Source organism: Somniosus microcephalus, chromosome 19 (assembly GCF_052327205.1).
Source record: "Somniosus microcephalus isolate GS21.2 chromosome 19, FLI_Smic_1.0, whole genome shotgun sequence".
Taxonomy (NCBI): domain Eukaryota; kingdom Metazoa; phylum Chordata; class Chondrichthyes; order Squaliformes; family Somniosidae; genus Somniosus; species Somniosus microcephalus.
In genome coordinates, this window is record NC_141005.1 from 47,229,779 (window position 1) to 47,249,803 (window position 20,025).

A 20,025-nucleotide genomic window follows, 5' to 3' on the forward strand; every position below is an offset into this window, starting at 1 on the left:
AGATTCCTCCGTACGGCCCAATGGCTGAACCTCACCTACAATAAGGAGAAATGTGTGTTTAACACCTCGCGCCTTGCCATCCTCGGCTGTGTAGTAGAGAACGGAGTCATCGGCCCCGACCCCGAAAGAATGCGTCCCCTCATGGAGCTACCCCTCCCCCACTGTCCAAAGGCTCTGAAGAGAACCCTGGGGCTCTTCGCCTACTATGCCCAATGGGTGCCCAATTATGCAGACAAAGCCAGACCCCTCATGAAGTCCACATCCTTCCCCCTTACGGAGGAAGCGTGCGCAGCCTTCTCCCTCATTAAGGGAGACATCGCCAAGGCCACAATGCATGCAGTGGACGAGTCCATCCCCTTCCAAGTGGAGAGCGATGCACCCGACTTCGCCCTAGCCGCTACCCTTAACCAGGAGGGGAGACCAGTGACCTTCTTCTCAAGGACCCTACAGGGCCCTGAGATCCGACACTCGTCGGTCGAGAAGGAGGCCCAAGCGATTGTGGAGGCGGTGCGACGCTGGAGGCATTACCTGGCAGGCAAACGATTTACCCTCCTCACCGACCAGCGTTCGGTCGCTTTTATGTTTAATAACAAGCTGAGGGGCAAAATCAAGAATGACAAGATATTGAGGTGGAGAATCGAACTATCCACCTATGATTATGATATCTTGTACCGGCCAGGTAAGCTGAACGATCCCCCTGATGCTCTGTCACGAATTACATGTGCCAGCGTGCAAAGTGATAGACTTCAGACCCTCCACAACGACCTCTGCCACCCCGGGGTCACCAGACTTTACCACTTCATTAAGGCCCGCAACCTGCCATACTCCATCGAGGAGGTCAGGACCATGACCAGGAACTGCCAGACCTGTGCCGAGTGCAAACCGCACTTCTTTAGGCCGGACAGAGCAAGCCTGATCAAGGCCACCCGCCCCTTCAAGCGCCTGAGCATCGACTTTAAGGGGCCCCTCCCGTCCTCTGACCGTAATGTGTATTTCCTCAACATCGTTGATGAGTACTCCCGTTTCCCCTTTGCCTTCCCCTGCCCAGACATGACCAGTACCACGGTCATCAAATGCCTGAACGACCTCTTCGCCTTGTTCGGGTTCCCAAACTATATACATAGTGACCGGGGCTCCTCCTTCATGAGCGAGGAACTCCGTCAGTTCCTACTAGCGAGAGGTATTGCTGCAAGCAGGACCACCAGCTACAACCCCCGAGGGAACGGCCAGGTAGAAAGAGAGAACGCGACGGTATGGAAGGCCGTCCTCTTAGCCTTAAAGTCTAAGGGCCTCCCAACCTCCCGCTGGCAGGAAGTCCTCCCGGCAGCCCTGCACTCCATCCGGTCACTACTTTGCACTGCCATTAACGCCACCCCCCATGAACGAATGTTTGTTTTCCCCAGGAAGTCGACTACGGGAACCACACTACCAACCTGGCTGACCTCCCCGGGGCCCGTCTTGCTGCGAAAGCACGTGAGGACCCATAAAACGGACCCCCTGGTCGAGAAGGTGAACCTCCTGCACGCCAACCCCCAGTACGCCTATGTGGCTTACCCGGACGGGCGGGAGGACACAGTCTCCTTGCGAGACCTCGCACCCTCGGGCATTCCGGAGACACCACCTTTACCCCCCCCCCCACAATTCCAGCTCAGGTAGACGGCATGCCGGAACCCCACGAGCCTTCGCCGACCACGCAGACACCAGCATCAACACCGGAGAATGCAACACCACCGCTGCGACGATCAGAAAGGCTTACGAGGCCTCCGGACAGACTGACTTACCAGAACTGGTAGTACACTTCACCCCGCCAGACTCAAATCTAAACAAGGGGTGAATGTGGTAAACCACTTTTATCGTTCACTATCGTTACACTATAGTTATCACTGTTATATCGTTATCACTGTTCACACTGTTGTATCACTATACGAGGTCGCCTCTTGTCACGCTGTTATACCTGGGCTGACCACTGCTGACTCCGCCCATGGCTCCACCTACCTGCCCAGGTATAAAGGTGGTCGACTGGCTGGTATTCCTCCTTGTTGGATCCGATCACCCACGAGGGTGGGCTCTGTTATTTAGCCAATAAAAACCTATAGTTACTTTCTTAACTCGTCGCTTTTCATTGGAGGAATTGATAGGTATATCACAGTCTAATAATCTTTTTCAGTCAGCTTAAGAACATTGACCATAATTGGGACATGACCACATGCATCCTCTGTATGAGCCAACATTATCACTCCTTCCAGCATAAACGTCAGGGGTGGGGACAATTTATATTATTCAAGTGTATAATGGGATTGGTATAGAATGTGGACCTGAGATTTCTTGAATGTATTAAAGACAGAGTGCATACCAAGGATGGTCTAAACCTCACTTCACCATGACCAATTCAGGCCTTTTATCACCTAGCTAGTGTTTTCTTCTTCCAACCAATAAAATTGGTGTGAATCTTAATGACTAGGTTATTACTTTTTGAACGAGTGTTTGTCTAAACAGGGTTGTGCCAATTACAAACAAGTTACAATAGTTATTCCCATGAGTGAACAATGCCAGAGCTGAAAGGATCTGTACAAATAATAATGAGAGGCTAAGTTCATAATGCAACCCTCTATGAAAACATCAGGTAATTTCCATAAGCCCACTGGAATTTCTTTTTTGAAAGCCTGGGTCTTGGTTAGATGAGTGACTGTTGAGGTAACCAGTAGGAGGTAAGGCAGATGCTATAACTTTAGCGAAAATCAGAGCCCCTGTTCTACTGCCTTGCATGGATTGGTTTCAAATATTAATTCACTTAGACACAAAGCACTTGCAGTAGTCTCTGCAATAAGGCAAATTGATTTTCCTTTTTTATTTGACCAGCTGCAATTTACCATACCTGATCTGGGGTCTCTTACCCTACCTAACAAAGTGCAAGAACCATTTACAATGGAAATCTATGAAACAAAGACAGCAAGTGGGGGGAAGAGAAGTATTCGCCTTAATAACTGCTACTTTTATCAAATAGGGAGCTCTTCCTTCACAGTCTAGAGAGGTGTTTCCAATAAATTAGAGTAACTTTATAAGCAGATTCAAAGTTCGGGTGAACATGTGGACTGATGCCCTTTAAATAGAAAGAACCTGGGTTCTAAAGGTTAATTTGTTTTGAATATATAATGAAACAGCACCTTTATTTTAAATGGATCTATCTATGTCCAAAGAAGACTTCAAAATGCTATGATACGCTGGGTGAAGGTAATAGCCAGGATTTTCAGATGCCAGCCACCCGTTGTTTTGGCATAAATCAGATGGCTAGTATTAGAAAAGAGTCAAGAGTCCTGCATCGCTATAAATTCACAGGTAAGTAGTGATCATTTTGCCAGACTGAGGTAACTATCACGTTTGATGACTTGTGAGATCCTGTGGCACTTTTGATGCAGGTCTTCAACTGAACTGGAAGAGGCATCCAAAGAAACTAGTAGGACATTGTACAAGAGTACAAGATATTAATGTGGCTGACCTACAAAAGCTCCTGGATGAAATGCAAGAAAGGAGGAGAGACTACTACCTGGTGTCCAGGAGAGGAAGCCACAAGAAAGTGTCTCACGTGCCATGTGGAGGGAGGTGGCAGTGCCACTGATTGCCATCTTTCTCATACCCAGAACTTTAGACCAGAGTCGGCAAAAGTTCAACACACCAGCCGCTCTGCCTTTTCTTCTTTAGGCACCAACAAATCGTTCACCCTTTAAAATTATTAGCTACGTAAGTCACCCGTTACACTGCACACTATGGATGAGAAAATATTTGAAAATGTTGCCATCTCCCCTAACAGCTATTTGCTTGCAGAACCTTAAAACCCCTTCCTCCACTTTAACACGGCGATACCAGCAGATCTGACATCAACTGTCTGCTGCCATATGGGAGAAATCCTCCAAATGCTAGCCTTCATCTAATTCACAGCAGTCTATAATTATGTGGGATCCATGCACTGGAGCTTATTGCAGAGTCCCTCCTGATCTATTAAGTCAACAAACATAGGACTCCTATGGTTCTCCGTGACAACTGTGGTTGAGGCAGATGACTCATTGTAGCACTCCTCAGCTGCAGTTCTTGCAGCATTTAATGGGGTTATTTGTCTATGGCAGCTCGGTCACCTACAAGCCATCCGTTCACTTGACTATTTTCCTTGAAGAGCTCAGGGAGGGCAGAATTCTTGAGGATGAAAGCATCATGGCAATTTGCAGCAAATCTGGCAATCACATGAAGGATTCTTGGCCTGTGGCCGCACACAATGTGGAAGTGGTACCTCTTCCTATTAAGTTGAGGGAGTTAACAGCAGGAGCTTGCAATTACTTGGTGCATTCCATCTATTGCACCCTGCACTTTGGGGAACCCAGTAATGTAGTAAAACTGGATATCCCTATCATACTGCTATCTTGCTGTCATGCCAAACTGGTTAATTCTTCAGCTCTTAAAAAGTGTGTCAGTTACCAGATGAATACATGGCCAGACGACACTCAGTGATGATATAGATCTCCCATAGATACTTGAAATGAGCATAGAAATGGAGTGCTGTTGTAACTTTCACACACTCTCGTCTCTAAAATTATCATTTCCGTACGCCCACACAAGCCCCACCCCAAATTTCTCACCGAGATATCCTCAGTCCTTTCCTCCCTCAGCCATTGCATTGAGCGACTGCTCATCCTCGGTGAGTTCAACCTCCATCTCAACTCAACTAGCCCTCTCTCCTCTGAGTTCACTGTCCTCCCTTAGCCTTACCCTCCACATAAACTCTTCTACCCATATTCATGGCCACCCGGTCAACCTTGCCAACTCACGTGGCCTCTCTATTCCCACTGTCTCAATGAGACAAGGCCATCTGCGATCACTTCCTTCTATTTCCTCAGCAATCTCATTCCCCTTCCAAACTACCGCCCCCATCTCCAACCTCCCTTTCCTCTCCAAAGTCCTTGAACGTGTTGTCACCTCCCAAATCAGTGTCCATCTTTTCCGTAACTCCATGAATGAACCCCTCCAAACAGGTTTCTGCCATGCCACAGCACTGAAATGACCCTTAGCAAAGTTACAAATTACATCCTTGTGATTGTGATCACGGTAAACTATCCCTCCTTATCCTTCTCAACCTATCTGCAGCCTTTGACATGGTTGACCATCCTTAGCCAACGCCTCTCATCTATTGTCCATCTCAATGGGACTGTCCTCCCCTGGTTCCATTCCTATCTCTCCAGTCGTAGCCAGAGAATCACCTGCAATGACTTCTCTTCCTGCTACTGCACCATTACCTCTGGAGTACTCCAAGGATCTATCCTTGGCCCTCTCCTATTTCTCATCTGCATGCTGCCCCACTCTGACATATTTCAAAATCACAATGTCAGGTTCCACATATTCGCTGATGACACCCAGCTCTACCTCACCACCATCTCTCTCGACCCCTCCACTGCCTCTGATTGGTCACACTGTTTGTTCAGCAACCAGTATTGGATGACCAGACATGTCCTCCAAATAAATATTGGGAAGACCGTAGCCATTGTCTTCGGTCCCTGCCACCAGCTCCATTTCTCTTCCTGGCCATTGTCAGAGGATCAACTAGACTGTTCACAACCTTAGCTTCCGACCTCTTATCTTCTCCATCCAGACCACCTACATCAACCTCCGTAAAATCACCCGTCTCTGACCCTGCCTCAGCTCATCTGCTGCTGAAACTCTCATTCATGCTTTTGTTATCACTAGACTTGACTATTCCAGTGCTCTCCTGGCCAAACTCCCACCTTGCAGCCTCTATTTTCTAATCCCTCCATGGCCTCATCCCGCTCTATCTCTGTGACCTCCTACAGCCCTACAATCTTCCAAGACTTCTGCGCCCCTCCAATTCTGACCTCTTGCGCATCCCCGATTTCCTTCGCTCCACAATTGGCAACTGTGCCTTCACCTGCCTAGGCCCCAACGTCTGGAATTCCCTTCCCTAAACCTCTCGGCCTTTCCCCTCCTTTAAGATGCTCTTTAAAACCTACCTCTTTGACCAAGTCCTATCGCTTTATGCGGCTCGGCGTCAAATTTTGTTTGATAATCGCTCCGGTGAGGTGCCTTAGGATGTTTTGCTACATTAAAGGTGCTATATAAATGTAAGTTGTTACTGTAAAACCCTTACTCTCTCCCACCTGTGTTGTTCCCTCTGGTACGGCTCCCATTTTGCTCCCTTAAGTCCAAGGGGCGCAGACTTAAACGTATATAGTGCACAACTAGCTTAGTCATTCATTGCCACATCTGGCCGGACCACGTGTAGCACCATCAGGCCCTGCTTTCCTCTACCAAAACCATTCACTACTCCAGGATTATCCAAGAATGCAAAGATAACCCTGGCTTCTTTTCTCTACCCCCAACCGTCTCCTAAAACAATTCTCCTCTGGCTCCTGCACCTTCATCTCCAACAAGTGCGAGCAGTTCATGGACTTCTTTGTCACTAAGATTGAGACCATCTGTTAAATTGCCTCTGCTATATCCCTCCCTTCCCCTTGCCCACCAAGCCAAGGTTCCCTTGCCCCAGCACTGAACAATTCCACAACTGTGTGTGTAAAAGTTTCTCTGTTCTAAATCTCTTACATTTAATCCCGTATCTATGGCCATTCGTTCTTGACCCCTCAACTACTGCTTCTGACCTGTCCCATCCTTTCATAATTTTAAACACTTGTATCATGAACAATACCATGGCTAGATCAGTTAACATGAACAAAATTCCCCCTTCCCCCCGATTGAATTACAGTAATGGATGGTTCCATTATTACTGTAGTAGCACTGATGCAAAATAATGTCTAACATTGGATGGCAGGTCAAATATTTACAGAATATAATCTGCAGTTTGATGTACAAGTGTGCAGGCTTCAGAGGCATTAACTTAAAAAAACAGGTGGATAAATATGTTGTATATAAATTCAGATAGTTTTCAAATGAGACTGTTTCCACTTGTAAGATTTTGTACATAGTCTCTCTAACTAGGTTTTGAATACAACATGCTAAACCCATATGGAAGAAAAATATGGCTATAAAATGCATTCTTTTATTCAATAAATGGATTGTCTCTGTTTAAGAGTTGCATAAGAGCTCCAGAAAAGATTTATGTCAGTTAGAATTAAAACTTAATATTTTTTCACAAAACAATGTTCTTGCATATTTTGCACAAAAATACATAATCCCATCATTAATGGTGTTATGTGAACTGCTCAGAGTAAACTATTACATATTGTAGAATATGCATATCTTTCTGGTACTACTGAACCATTTCCTCATGCTTGTATTTTTTTATAAGTAATCCATTTACCTGCTTACAATATAAAAACTAGTAAACCGTTAAGCGTATGGAAGGGGAAATCTACAGTTGCTAACATTATGAGGTTTGAGAAAAGTCGATCCCTCCCTTTCCTCTGGTCCTTCACATATGGAGCATTTGGTGTACAGGGTGCAGCACATTGTCATTCAACAGGGAGGACAAAGGGTTCATTGTGAGTCACGGAAAGTTGTTACCTTGACTGAAACATCACAATGGTTAGTGCGGAAAATCTCACAGCTGTGAAATTAACTGCAGGCTACAGATCCGCAGAACACAAGCCGTATGTTTGATGAGGGTTCTATATTCAACCCCGTTGACCTCTAAAATCATAATGCAAAAAAGTTAAATAGCATTTGTTAAAAATGGTATTTAATTTCTCATGGCACTGATCATAGGCACAATTAATAAACTAATAAATTAAGATAGAAATTTCACTACTGAACGTAGAGAGGAACTCAGTGATTTATAAAATGTATTCAATATATTGACTTTTAAAAAATGTAGTCTATAATTTAAATATTAAATGCCTGTCATAAGTTCATTATTAGATGCAGCCTCAATCTGAGCCTGGTCACTTTTCCCTCACCTGTACACTCTCTCCCCTACTGACCCCAATACTTACTGCTGATCCAGTACCGGTTGCTTACTAGCTTGATGCACCTGGCTTTCAAAAAAGAAATAGAAATTCATTACATTGGTAAAGGAAGATGTATGAGAGCCAAAGAGATTGGGGCATATAGAGATAGAAAGACTTGTGCAAAGATTGAGAGCTGTGGCAAATATAGAGAGATGCCACAATGAGAAAAGTGAGAGAGAACCAGAGAGAGAGAGAAGTGGAAGATAAACAGAAATACAGAGAAAGTGACATAGAAAGACAGGACAAGAATGATGGTTGCAGGAAGACAATTTGTTTTTATTTTTCCTCAATGAGCAATGCCACAGGAGATCACTAGTTGAGTGACAACATTTAGTGAATGATTAAATTATAAAATTGAATGAGTTAGTTATAAACTACAGTGCAACTTACTGATTATTGAGATCCCCAAGATCTGTTTGGGGGGGGGGGGGGAGGGGAGGCATCTTATTTCTCCACTCGGCAGATCAGGAGGCCATCGAATTGATAGCCATCATAAGCTTTTCCCATTATAGGACACAACAATTGAGATACCAATTGAACTGCCAACATAGTCAGCTATCAGGCCTCACAGTTCGGTGTCCAAAGACATTGGCCTAGAAATTCGGTGGGCTGCGCCACCAGTTAGCGCCTAAAGAGGGCACTCAGTGGCTTTAGCGCCACTGGCCACGCCTCCCGCGATTTTTAGCTGGGGCGCTAATGGCGGCGTTAGCCTGTTGCGCTGCGCCGCCACCGATGGCGTCATCGGTGTGCGCAGCGCCCCGATCGCGATATTTGGTAGCGCCCGCCTCTGTAGCACCGTTTGCAAATCGCGCCCGGTTCACGGGGCTTACCTGTGGCGGGAGTGGCACAAATTAAGGTGGAGATGCAGGGCACCCGTTTTTTTCAGCGGCTGCCTGCCAGCACCTCCATCCCTGGCCTCCTGATCTCCCCCCGCGGCAGTGCCAGCTGTTTTCCAAGAGCCCGGCACTTCTCCTCGGTGCCGGGCTCTTTTGCCAGCACTCGCGATCTCTGATCGCACTGGTGCAGGCCGCTCCCCCTTAAGAATGGGAGGAAGGCCTGCAGTACGCGATATTCAGTTTCAGCGCCCTAAGAGGGACGCAGAGCGCCTCGAGCAGCGCCCCATGTCCCTCTTGGGGCGCACAAGCTGAATTTCCAGCGGTCGCAACTGCTCCAATCACAGTGGTAATTCCGGCGCCCAGGCGAGCTGGGCGCCCCGTTTGCAGCTCCACCGAATTTCTCCCCCATTGACTGTAAAAGACAATTTTTGCTTCTCTGGATCCAGCATTTTACCCAGGTCACGCTTGCATTCAGCAGTAGGCACTGTGCATAGACTAGGGAGTGGTGATGGGGAAGACTGGCCAGAGGGGAAAAAAATGAAAGTTGGCATGACATCAGCACATTTGCCACAATAAGAGGCACCTTAGGGATGTGTTTATGTGCACATGAAAAATGGGACATAGTGGAGAAAAGTTGTGCTGCAAAAGGAAGGTCCCGAGAACCGGAATGAAAAAGAAAAAACGGTAATTACATGGAGGAAGTATCTAAAGGAAGAGATAGACATAGAAGATAGCAGCAGGAGTAGGCCATTTGGCCCCTTGAGCCTGCTCCGCCATTCAATGAGGTCATGGCTGATCATCCAAGTTCAGTACCCCGTTCCTGCCTTCTCTCCATATCCCTTGATTCCTTTAGTCTTAAGAAATATATCCAACTCCTTCTTGAATATATTTAATGAATTGGCCTCTACTGCCTTCAGTGGTAGAGAATTCCACAGGTTCACCACTCTCTGGGTGAAGAAACCCCTGGTTCTGGACTCCCCAACCATCGGGAACATCCTTCCTGCATCTAGTCTGGCTAGTCCTGTTAGAATTTTATAAGTTTCAATGAGATCCCCTCTCATTCTTCTAAACTCCAGCAAGTATAAGCCCAATCGACCCAATCTCTCCTCATACGTCATTCCTGCCATCCCAGGTATCAGCCTGGTGAATCTTCGCTGCACTCCCTCCATGGCAAGAACATCCTTCCTCAGATAAGGCGACCAAAACTACACACAATACTCAAGATGTGGTCTCACCAAGGCCCTGTACAACTGCAGCAAGACATCCTTGTTCTTGTACTCAAACCCTCTCGCTACGAAGGCCAACATATCATTTGCCTTCTTAACCGCCTGCTGCACCTGCATGCTTACCTTCAGCAACTGGTGCACAAGGACACCCAGGTCTCGTTGCACTTCCCCTTCTCCCAATCTATTGCCATTCAGATAATAATCTGCCTTCCTGTTTTTGACACCAAAGTGGATAACCTTGCATTTATCCACGTTATATTGCATCTGCCATGCTTCTGCCCAATCACCCAACCTGTCCAAATCATACTGGAGTTTCTCGGCATCCTCCACACCCAGCTTTGTGTCGTCTGCAAACTTGGAGATATTACATCTAGTTCCCTCATCTAGATCATTAATATAGATCGTGAATAGCTGGGGTCCAATGACCGATCCCTGCGGTATCCCACTAATCTCTGCCTGCCACTCGGAAAAAGACCCATTTATTCCAACTCTTTGCTTTCTGTCTGCCAACCAGTTCTCTATCCAAGTCAATACCTTGCCCCCAATCCCATGTGCCTTAACTTTACATGCCAATCTCTTATGCAGGACCTTATCAAACGCCTTTTGAAAGTCCAAATACACCACATCCACTGGTTCTCCCTTATCTATTTTACCAGTTACATCCTCAAAAAATTCCAGTAGATTAGTCAAGCACGATTTACCTTTTGTAAATCCATGTCAACTTTGTCCGGTCCTGTCACTGTTTTCCAAGTGCTCTGCTATTACATCTTTTATAATGGACTCTAGCATTTTCCCCACTACCGATGTCAGGCTCACCGGTTTGTAATTCCCCATCTTCTCTCTACCACCTTTTTGAACAGTGGGGTAACATTAGCTACCCTTCAATCCATGGGTACTATTCTGGAGTCTACTGAATGTTGGAAGATGACCAGCAATGCATCTACTATTTCTGGGGCCACTTCCTAAGTACCCTAGGATGTAGATGATCAGGCCCTGGGGATTTATTGGCTTTCAATCCTGTCAATTTCCCCAACACCATTTCCCTACAAATACTGATTTCTTTCAGTTCCTCCCTTTCATCAGACCCTATGTTCCCCAACATCTCTGGGAGGTTATTTGTGTCCTCCTTTGTGAAGACAGAACCAAAATATGTATTTAATTGGTCTGCCATTTCTTTGTTTCCCATTATAAATTCCCCTGATTCTGACTGCAAGGGACCTATGCTTGACTTCACCAATCTTTTTCTCTTCACATATCTATAAAAGCTTTGAGTCAGTTTTTATGTTCCCTGCAAGGTTACTTTCATACTCTATTTTCCCGCTCTTAATTAATCCTTGTGTCCTCCTTTGTTGAATCCTAAACTGCTCCCAATCCTCAGGTTTTTTGCTTTTTCTGGCCAATTTATATGTCCTCTCCCTAGATCTTATGCTATCCCTAATTTCCCTTGTTAGCCACGGTTGAGTCACCTTTTTTGTTTTATTTTTATGCCAAACTGGGATGAAAAAATTCTGTAGTTCATCCATGCAGTCTTTGAATGTTTGCCATTGCCTATCCGTCAACCCGATGAGTGACATTCCCCAATCAATCCTACCCAACTCGCGCCTCATACCATCGTAGTTTCCTTTGTTTAAATTCAGGACCCTAGTCTCTTAATCAACTACTTCACTCCCCATCTTAATGAAGAATTCTATCATATTATGATCGCTCCGACCCAAGGGGCCTCGTACAACAAGATTGCTAATTAATCCTTTCTCATTACATAATACCCAGTCTAGTTGGTTCCTCGACATATTGGTCCAGGGTAAACCATCCTGTATACACTCCAGGAATTCCTCCTCCACAGTATTGTTACTAATTTGGTTAGCCCAATCTATATGCAGATTAAAGTCACCCATGATAGCTGCTGTGCCCTTATTGCACGCTTCTCTAATTTCCCTTTTAATGCCATCCCCAACCTCTGCATTACTGTTTGGAGGTCTATATACCACTCCCACTAACGTTTTCTGCCCCTTGGTATTTCTCAGTTCTACCCATACAGATTCCACATCATCAGAGCTAATATCCTTCCTTACAATTTTGTTAATCCCCTCTTTAACCAGCAATGCTACCCCGCCTCCTTTTCCTTTTTGCCTATCTTTTCTGAATGTAGAATACCCCTGGATGTTGTGTTCCCAGCCTTGGTCACCCTGGAGCCATGTTTCCGTAATCCCAATCATATATTCGTTTACCTCTATTTGCGCAGCTAATTCATCCACCTTATTATGAATGCTCCTTGCATTAAGACACAAAGCCTTCAGGCTTGTTTTTTTAACACTCTTAGACCTTTTAGAATTATTATTTACTGTGGCCATGTTTAAGCCGTTGATTTCTCTGCCACTTTTGTTTTTCTCCTTCCTGTCTTTTGCTTTTATCCTCGTTTCCCTTTCCTCTGTCTCCCTGCTCAGGTTCCCAACCCCCTGCCATTTTAGTTTAAACCCTCGCCCAGAGCCCTAGCAAACACTCCCCCTAGGACATCGGTCCCGGCCCTGCCCAGGTGCAGATAGGGGAAACAGAGATACAGATCAGTATCTAGAGAGAGAAAAAAGCAGGTGAAACAGTGTTGGGGACCACTACCTAAAGGTGGGAGAAAGCAACATTGAGAATGGTGTACAAAGGGTAAGATTTGTGGACAGGAGAAAGTAGAAGTGGGGGAATGGTTGAGCAGGTCCAATAGCTGCAGAGGTACCATGGCAAAGGGAAGTCAAAAATGAGTTTGAAAGCATGGTTATAAGGTACTAAGGAGAGTTTTTTCATGGGGTGGCTGCAGAAGGAAATGGGGGGAAAGGGGGTGGTCATGAATATGGGTAGGAGAGTTTATGGTGGGAGTAGTTTAAAGAGGACAGGAGAGAGGGCAAGGTGAGCTGAGATAAAGATTGAAATCACCAAAGATGAGGAATTGTTTAGTGCAGAAGCAGAGGAAAGGAAGAAAAGAGGATGTCCTGGGGAGAAAATTGTAGTGAGGCTTGGGGGGTGGTGGAATGATAGGTGGCAATTATTTTAAAGGAGAGGAACTGGGTGAGGTGTTTAAGAAACATATCATTTATTCATGTTATTGTGAAATATGGTTTTATATTTTTATTTTACAATGTTACTATTTGCACATTAAAAATTTCAGTTACTGAGGAAAAAAAATCTATGCGCAAACTTTTTTTCAAAAAGCATTTTGAGTAATTTGGTTCAACAACAAACCATGATGTTGAAATATGTACATCTCCCAGTAGGCTCTTCCTATAATAAATGTTTATTTAGGGATCTTGTGTGTTAAATGTTGACATTAGAAAGCGTGACTCAAAATCATGACACACTAAGTAACATTTGTAGACAGGAAGTGTGCATCATATGCAAGATATATAATATAGATTACGGGGACACAACCAGACAGTTCTGGTGCTGCTAAACACCCAAACATTGCCTAGATAGTCAAGCACCAATCTGAAATTCAGAAAACCATCCTCCACTTTAACTTGGCAGGTATCAGAGAGGGGAGAATATTTTGTTATACTGATCTGAGTAAAATTTGAAATTGGGCCTTCAGTGTAGATGTATTTAAAATGACTATTATATATCAGTGTGCCACTTGAAACAGTATTGCAACGATAAAACACAGGGTCAAAATATCACTGATTCAAGAAATATAACAAGCAGTGTCAAACCAAATGAACTTAGCTTTTGGTGAAAGTTTTGTCTTGGGAAAATAAAACAAACTAAGAGCATACTTGTGAAATTCTGATAGTCATGGGCCTCTTATTAAATACAGTTTAAAAAGTTCAACATTCTAAATCTGCACCTTGAATTTTATTGTAAAAATGTTGGGCACCGTTTCAATATTAGCTTCTCAACTGATAATAAAAAAATTACCTGATGTATGATCGAAGAGCCATAAGTGGAGCAAGCCCATTGAGATCAGGGGCAGCAACATAAATTTGATAAAAACTAAGGCATAAAAATGCTATCCATTACTTATCTGAATTTTAAGCTAGCCTCCAGCAATTCAGTTGGTTATTGCTTTAAGGCTAAACTGCTGAACCCTGTAACATTTAATGCTTCTGGATGTGACATTTTTAGTGAGCGGATATGTACATTCACATGCGTATGTAAAGAAACACATACTTCGACCTTCAGCTCAGACATCAGCACCCATTATGCATGTAAATACATGCAATATGCTGATGTAGTTGCTCCTTAATGCCTGCAGTACTACAGGTTCTGAAGCCACACTCTGTTTTCAGGGGCTTGTCCAAACCCCAAATAAATATTCCTTCCAAGGGAGTGTGAAAATGGGACATTCCATATGAAACTCATTTTCAAGATTCACATTAAGCCCTCAAGTATAAATTCATCACTGTATCAAAATCTCTCATTCTGCAGTACGTGGAAGTGTTAGAACTACTTAGCCTCAGCATGCCAGAATATATAAATGTATGTGGCGGCAAATCTTTCACTTCAAAACTCAAGACGCCAATGTTATAAATTGTGAACCTTTTACTGAATTTTGTAGAAAAGCTGAGCCTATTTTTAAGAAAACAAAAATAGATTTAAACATTTCAAAATACATGGTACAGTATTTTACAAACTTAAGCATAACAACAGTAATGGCACATTTGGAACAGTTTCCCACCGATTGTACTTAAAACATACAAAGATAGTAATTCAGTGAAATTATTTACTATTAATCTTGAAAACCAACAATAAAGCACTGACTACCCACATTCTCAGGCTTATGACTGATGTAGAGAAGTTACCCTGTTCTCTCTCTCCAATAGCAGGATCAATACAACTGCACAATATTCGTGCACATGGTGGATTTCTTCTGCTATTAGTTTTCATCTTCCAGTCAGTGTGTGTCAGGCTTCAAATTACCTCATAAAGTTTATTTAGTATTCCATGAATACATAACCAGTTGGCACAACGGTTTTTCATCATGTGTTTGAGATGGGAGTTCAAAAATCGATTACACTGCCGCTACTTTTCACAAACGTTGCTCAATAGGTTGTAGAGTGTGCCATTCATGCATTATGATTTATGACCAGACTGCAAACAGTCACTGATATCTATCAGAGCTTGTGCACGTTGTACTGTTTGCAGTTAAGAGTTTCTCACAATACAGCCAAGGAACATTTCAGATCAAAACAGACGGCCATTTGACTTCTTCCAACTTGCTGATGGGACCAAGGTGTTTTTTTTCTCACTTGTGCTTGCTGTTCTTTAGCTTTGTACATCTTGCATAGTAAGTGTAACCACTTCATGGCATACCTTTGCAAAAGAGAAACATTACTGGAATTAAAACTGAGAAAAATACAGAATGCTGAATTGAAGCCAAAAAGAATATTAATAATTGTAATGGTTTTCACTGTTGCTGGCTATGTAATTGCAGTACAATTTCTAAGGCTGATGGCTCTTACTTTTCTTGAAAGATCAATATGAACATATAATCCTATATACAGTTCAAGCCACATATATGACGCTGGGCCTAAATAGGAGAAAGCAATGTTTCTCCTTACTTTGCCTCTCCCACTCACTTTTGATCTGCTAATACATACTTTTAATTTAGAGAAAAATGATAGAAAGGTGCATTTTAGCAGATCTGAAAAGACTGAAGAGAGGGACCAAATTTAATAATATAACAAGTATTAGAATTACATGCAAGTGTGCTACATTACGCACTATTCCTGCCTTTTAGCTTTCTGGAGCTGCTGCGCCACTGTATTTATTAAAATATATTTTATAAATGAGTGATGAAAGGTATACAGATTTCAGTAAATATTTTAGCTTTCGAGTGCTATGTACTGAAATAATGCCCTAAGCTTACAACAGGAACGACTAGCCGGGTATAATTCAGATAGTCCTGAGGGTATAATTGCAAACCGAAGGTCTCTTTTGCAACTGATCTGATATTGTAGTTCAGAAGGTCAGAAAATTATAGTTAATTATTTAATTGTTCACTTATGCTATAGTCACTGGAACTTTAACAGTCAGGCCACTGTTCTACAAACAGTTCATTATTGCCTTAATTCTTTCACTAGACAATCATAATGTAAAAGTTTGAAGAATTGCATTCATTCTGGTTATTGTAAAGTTATCATTGAATGTTGATAATTGTCTTAGAATTTCTACAGAATTGAATCTATTCTGCATTCGGTTCATTCAGTGAATGCTTGACAGACGTGAAATGTTGTCAACTGGACAAATAATTAAGATGCCACTGTAAATAGAAATGCAGATTACCCAGGGTGCATCTGGTTCAAAGCTAAATATAGATTCGGAACAGTGAAAGAGTTAAAGGTAAAACGATTTACTCAAAGCTCTAATTTTAAAATGACTGCCCATAACAGTTCAACCTTTTCTACTATTTTCCTATGATGATAGTGCCTTAGGGCAAAACGTTTCTTCCAAATAAATGCTTTACAAAACATGCATCGGTCGACAATGAATCTAACACCATTAATAAAGGTCAATAAGATGGGTCTAATGCCATTACGCCACTAACAATGATTAACAAGATAGATAACATACAATCAGAAATGGTTCAATCAATTCATTATAGCTCTGATATTGGACTACAGCACAGAGGGGAAGGCTACATTATTCCTCCAAAATCCAATTTTCAACATTAAGATTTAATTTCACTTTTTTATAAAATATTACTTTTATTGCTACAAACATCATCCAAGTGTACAACACAACACGTGAGTTTTTCAGAAGTTTCTTTTGCTGTATTAGTACTTTTGCTCACAGTACCACCTCCTTACTATGGCCATGCACACAACATCCTCTTACCTTTATGCTTCATTGTTAAATAATTAAAAAACCATAACGTTGCTACTGACCAGTAATGGGGCCTAACCGCTACAACATTAAAGACCCTACTTCCAACAACACAATCTCTTGGTAAAAAAAAATACATTTAGAATGAAAAGGTGGAAATTCAATTTGAACAGCGGCAAACAATGTACAGGGTATCAGGATACATAACTCAATGATTTTTTTGGGGGCATATTCTGGCTTGTCCATCAGGCCCATAAAGTATTTGTGCCTGTGGGAGCTGCATGTTATTAGGGCTGACACCCCTTGGTAGTTTATTTCCCTGTAAATTACTGCTTTCCATTGTGCACTCAATGTATCGTCTATTTTATCTACATCTGTGTGTATGTGATCTTACAAATAAACTGATCTTGAACAGCTTTATAGAACTTGTGAAAGGTGCAGATAGGAATAAATGTGAGAAAACAACTTAACCAGTTTTAGTATTTAACCTTTAAACAGTATGCAGGCATACCACAATCCAGTATGTTATTGCCTTGAGGAATAAAGTAAGAAAATCTGTTTTTTTTAAGGATTCAATTTGTTCTGCAATATTAACAGAGTGGAAAAGAGAGTTTGAATGAGGCTTTTAATAGACATTATTCAGATTGACCAATTATATAGGGCTTTAAAGACACTGATACAGAAAGAATGAGATAAATTTGCATCTAGTAAATTGGTTTCTGACAGGACTGCAACAACCTTTCAAGTTGGCGATGCATGGAAATTAGAAAAATTTAGAAGCAGGCAACCAGTTCCAACACAAAGTTTTACGTTTATTTTGCAAATGATTCTCACATTCTATATTGTAGTGCTGTACAAAAGTGCATGTATTTTACAAATCTTCTGTTCTAAAAGCTCTTTAGAGAAAAGGTGAACGATGGTGGACTGGTCACAAACAAGGATAGATATTAAGTAAAATTCACAATGTAATATAAATTTACTAACATGTATTGTTAGGATTATTTTTTAACAACCTATATCATTTATACAAACATAAAAATGTCAATCACAAGATATTTGGGTTAAAAGCCTGCTTTACATTCCTAACATTACACATCAAGGTCCAAACAGTTTGCCATGTGTGCGTATACAGGGGTGTTGCAGGTGTGCAAATTGCCATATTTAATATGGAAAATGTATGTTTAGTAGAAACCAGGAAATATTCAGACAGGTTTTACTGAAAATTTTGGGAATCTTTGTTAATTATAGCCAGTCGGCATCTCTGCTGTAATACAGTTTCCTTCCAATTTTACAAGGGCTGCTCAGATCAGAAAATATGGAGGAGGCTTGTGATTTGCCAGAATTTTAACTGAATAACAGGTCCATGGAGACACGTAGAGTCAATCAAACCTTTCAATAAAATTGCCATTGTAAATAAATGGAAAAGTATTTCCCAATTTTTGTTGTTGCAATTGATGGTGGCAAAATAGCACAACAGTGCTAGAATAGGTGAGGTTTTCACTTTGGAACAAGTTTTCGAGTTCAAAGATTAATATTGTTCCCACTGGCATTCTGTTTCTGTTTGAAACTTCTATTTGTTACATTTTTGGTGATAATTCATACAGGAGATGCATTCATTTTCACAAATGTGAACCAAAGTCCCTCATTTGGATGTCATAGAGTCATAGAGTTTTACAGCACAGAAAGAGGCCCTTCGGCCCATCGTGTCTGCGCCGCCCATCCATCCCTGTCCAGTCTAATCCCATTTTCCAGCATTTGGTCCATAGCCTTGTAGTACAATCAAACGTAACCTTTCTTAACTGTTAGCCTTCTACATACAGCACAGAATTCTTCTGTGTATTCAATTTTGTCCCTTCCTACTGGGCTAAAGATTAATGCAAAATAAAGCAATGTAAAAGAAAAGGCATTTTCTACAATTTTATTCAGATAAATTAATCATTTTTAATATTGTAGACCTAAATATTACTAATTCTCAGTAATAAAGAACTCTTGCATGATCACATCTATATATTTTTATTAAGTCTTAAAAGCATCTATTACAAAACCACAAACACATCACAACCAAACAATCTATAAAAATGTGTAGAAGAGGGAATGTTATTTGCTAGTTATTTCCTATCTGGCCTTGAGAAAGCAAGAAGCTGAAGTGAATCTAAACAAACTTCCAACAATAAGTAGCTTCTAGTTGAGAAAATGTGGTGCCACATAAAAGGTTACTGCATAAGAGAAGAGCTCACTGAAGTGGATAGAGAATTGGTTAACTAACAGAAAGCAGAGTCGGGATAAATGGGTCATTTTCCGGTTGGCAAAAGATAACTAGTGGGGTGCCACAGGGATCGGTGCTCGGGCCTCAACTATTTACAATCTACATTAATGACTTGGATGAAGGGACCGAGTACAGGAAACTCTTGTTTAAACGGCACCTAAATATCCGGAATTCTCAAATAACCGGCAAAATTCACACTCCAAAAACACCACCCCAATAACTGGAAATGTTGCCGAGTCCGAGTCCATTTAAAACAACATTCTGTAGGTGCGTACCCAATTATACTGCACATTTCTTGATTTTTAAATTTTTGTTTGTTAAAAATAGCCTCAGTAGATATACCGCTCCGTTATCTGGAATTTTTAATCAACCGGCACCATCCCGGTCCCGTCGGTGCCGGATACAGAAGAGTTTCCTCTACAATGTAGCCAAGTTTGCAAATGATACAAAGATGGATGGGAAAGCAAGTTGTGCAGAGGACTCAAAGAACCTGCAAAGGGATATAGACAGGCTAAGTGAATGGGCAAACATTTGGCAGATGGATTATAATGTGGGAAAGTGCGAGGTTATACACTTTGGCAGGAAAAATAAAAAAGCAAATTATTATTTAAATGGAGAGAGATTACAAAATGCTACAGTTCAGAGGGACCTGGGGGTCCTTGTGCATGAAACACAAAAAGTTAGCATGCAGGTACAGCAAGTAATCAAAAAGGCAAATAGAATGTTGGTCTTTATTTCAAAGGGGTTGGGGTATCAAAGCAGGGAAGTCCTGCTACAACTGTACAGGGTATTGGTGAGACCACACCTTGAGTACTGCGTACAGTTGTGGTCTCCTTATTTAAGGAAGGATTCTTCTTAGGCAGTCCCTCGGAACCAAGGATGACTTGCTTCCACATTAAAAATGATTTCGCAGGTGATTGATTAGTCCAATG

General features: G+C 42.3%; 1 protein-coding gene across 2 annotated transcripts in view; it reads right to left on the reverse strand.

Annotated features, from left to right (window-relative positions):
- Nucleotides 1-14,526: 14,526 nt before the first annotated feature.
- Nucleotides 14,527-20,025, reverse strand: part of rbm19 (RNA binding motif protein 19) — a 292,795-nt gene continuing 287,296 nt past the window's right edge. For both annotated transcript variants that reach the window (XR_015072332.1, XM_085961763.1), the window contains one exon: nucleotides 14,527-15,315. The gene's annotated coding sequence lies outside the window, so the exon portion shown is untranslated. The remainder of the gene's footprint in view (nucleotides 15,316-20,025) is intronic.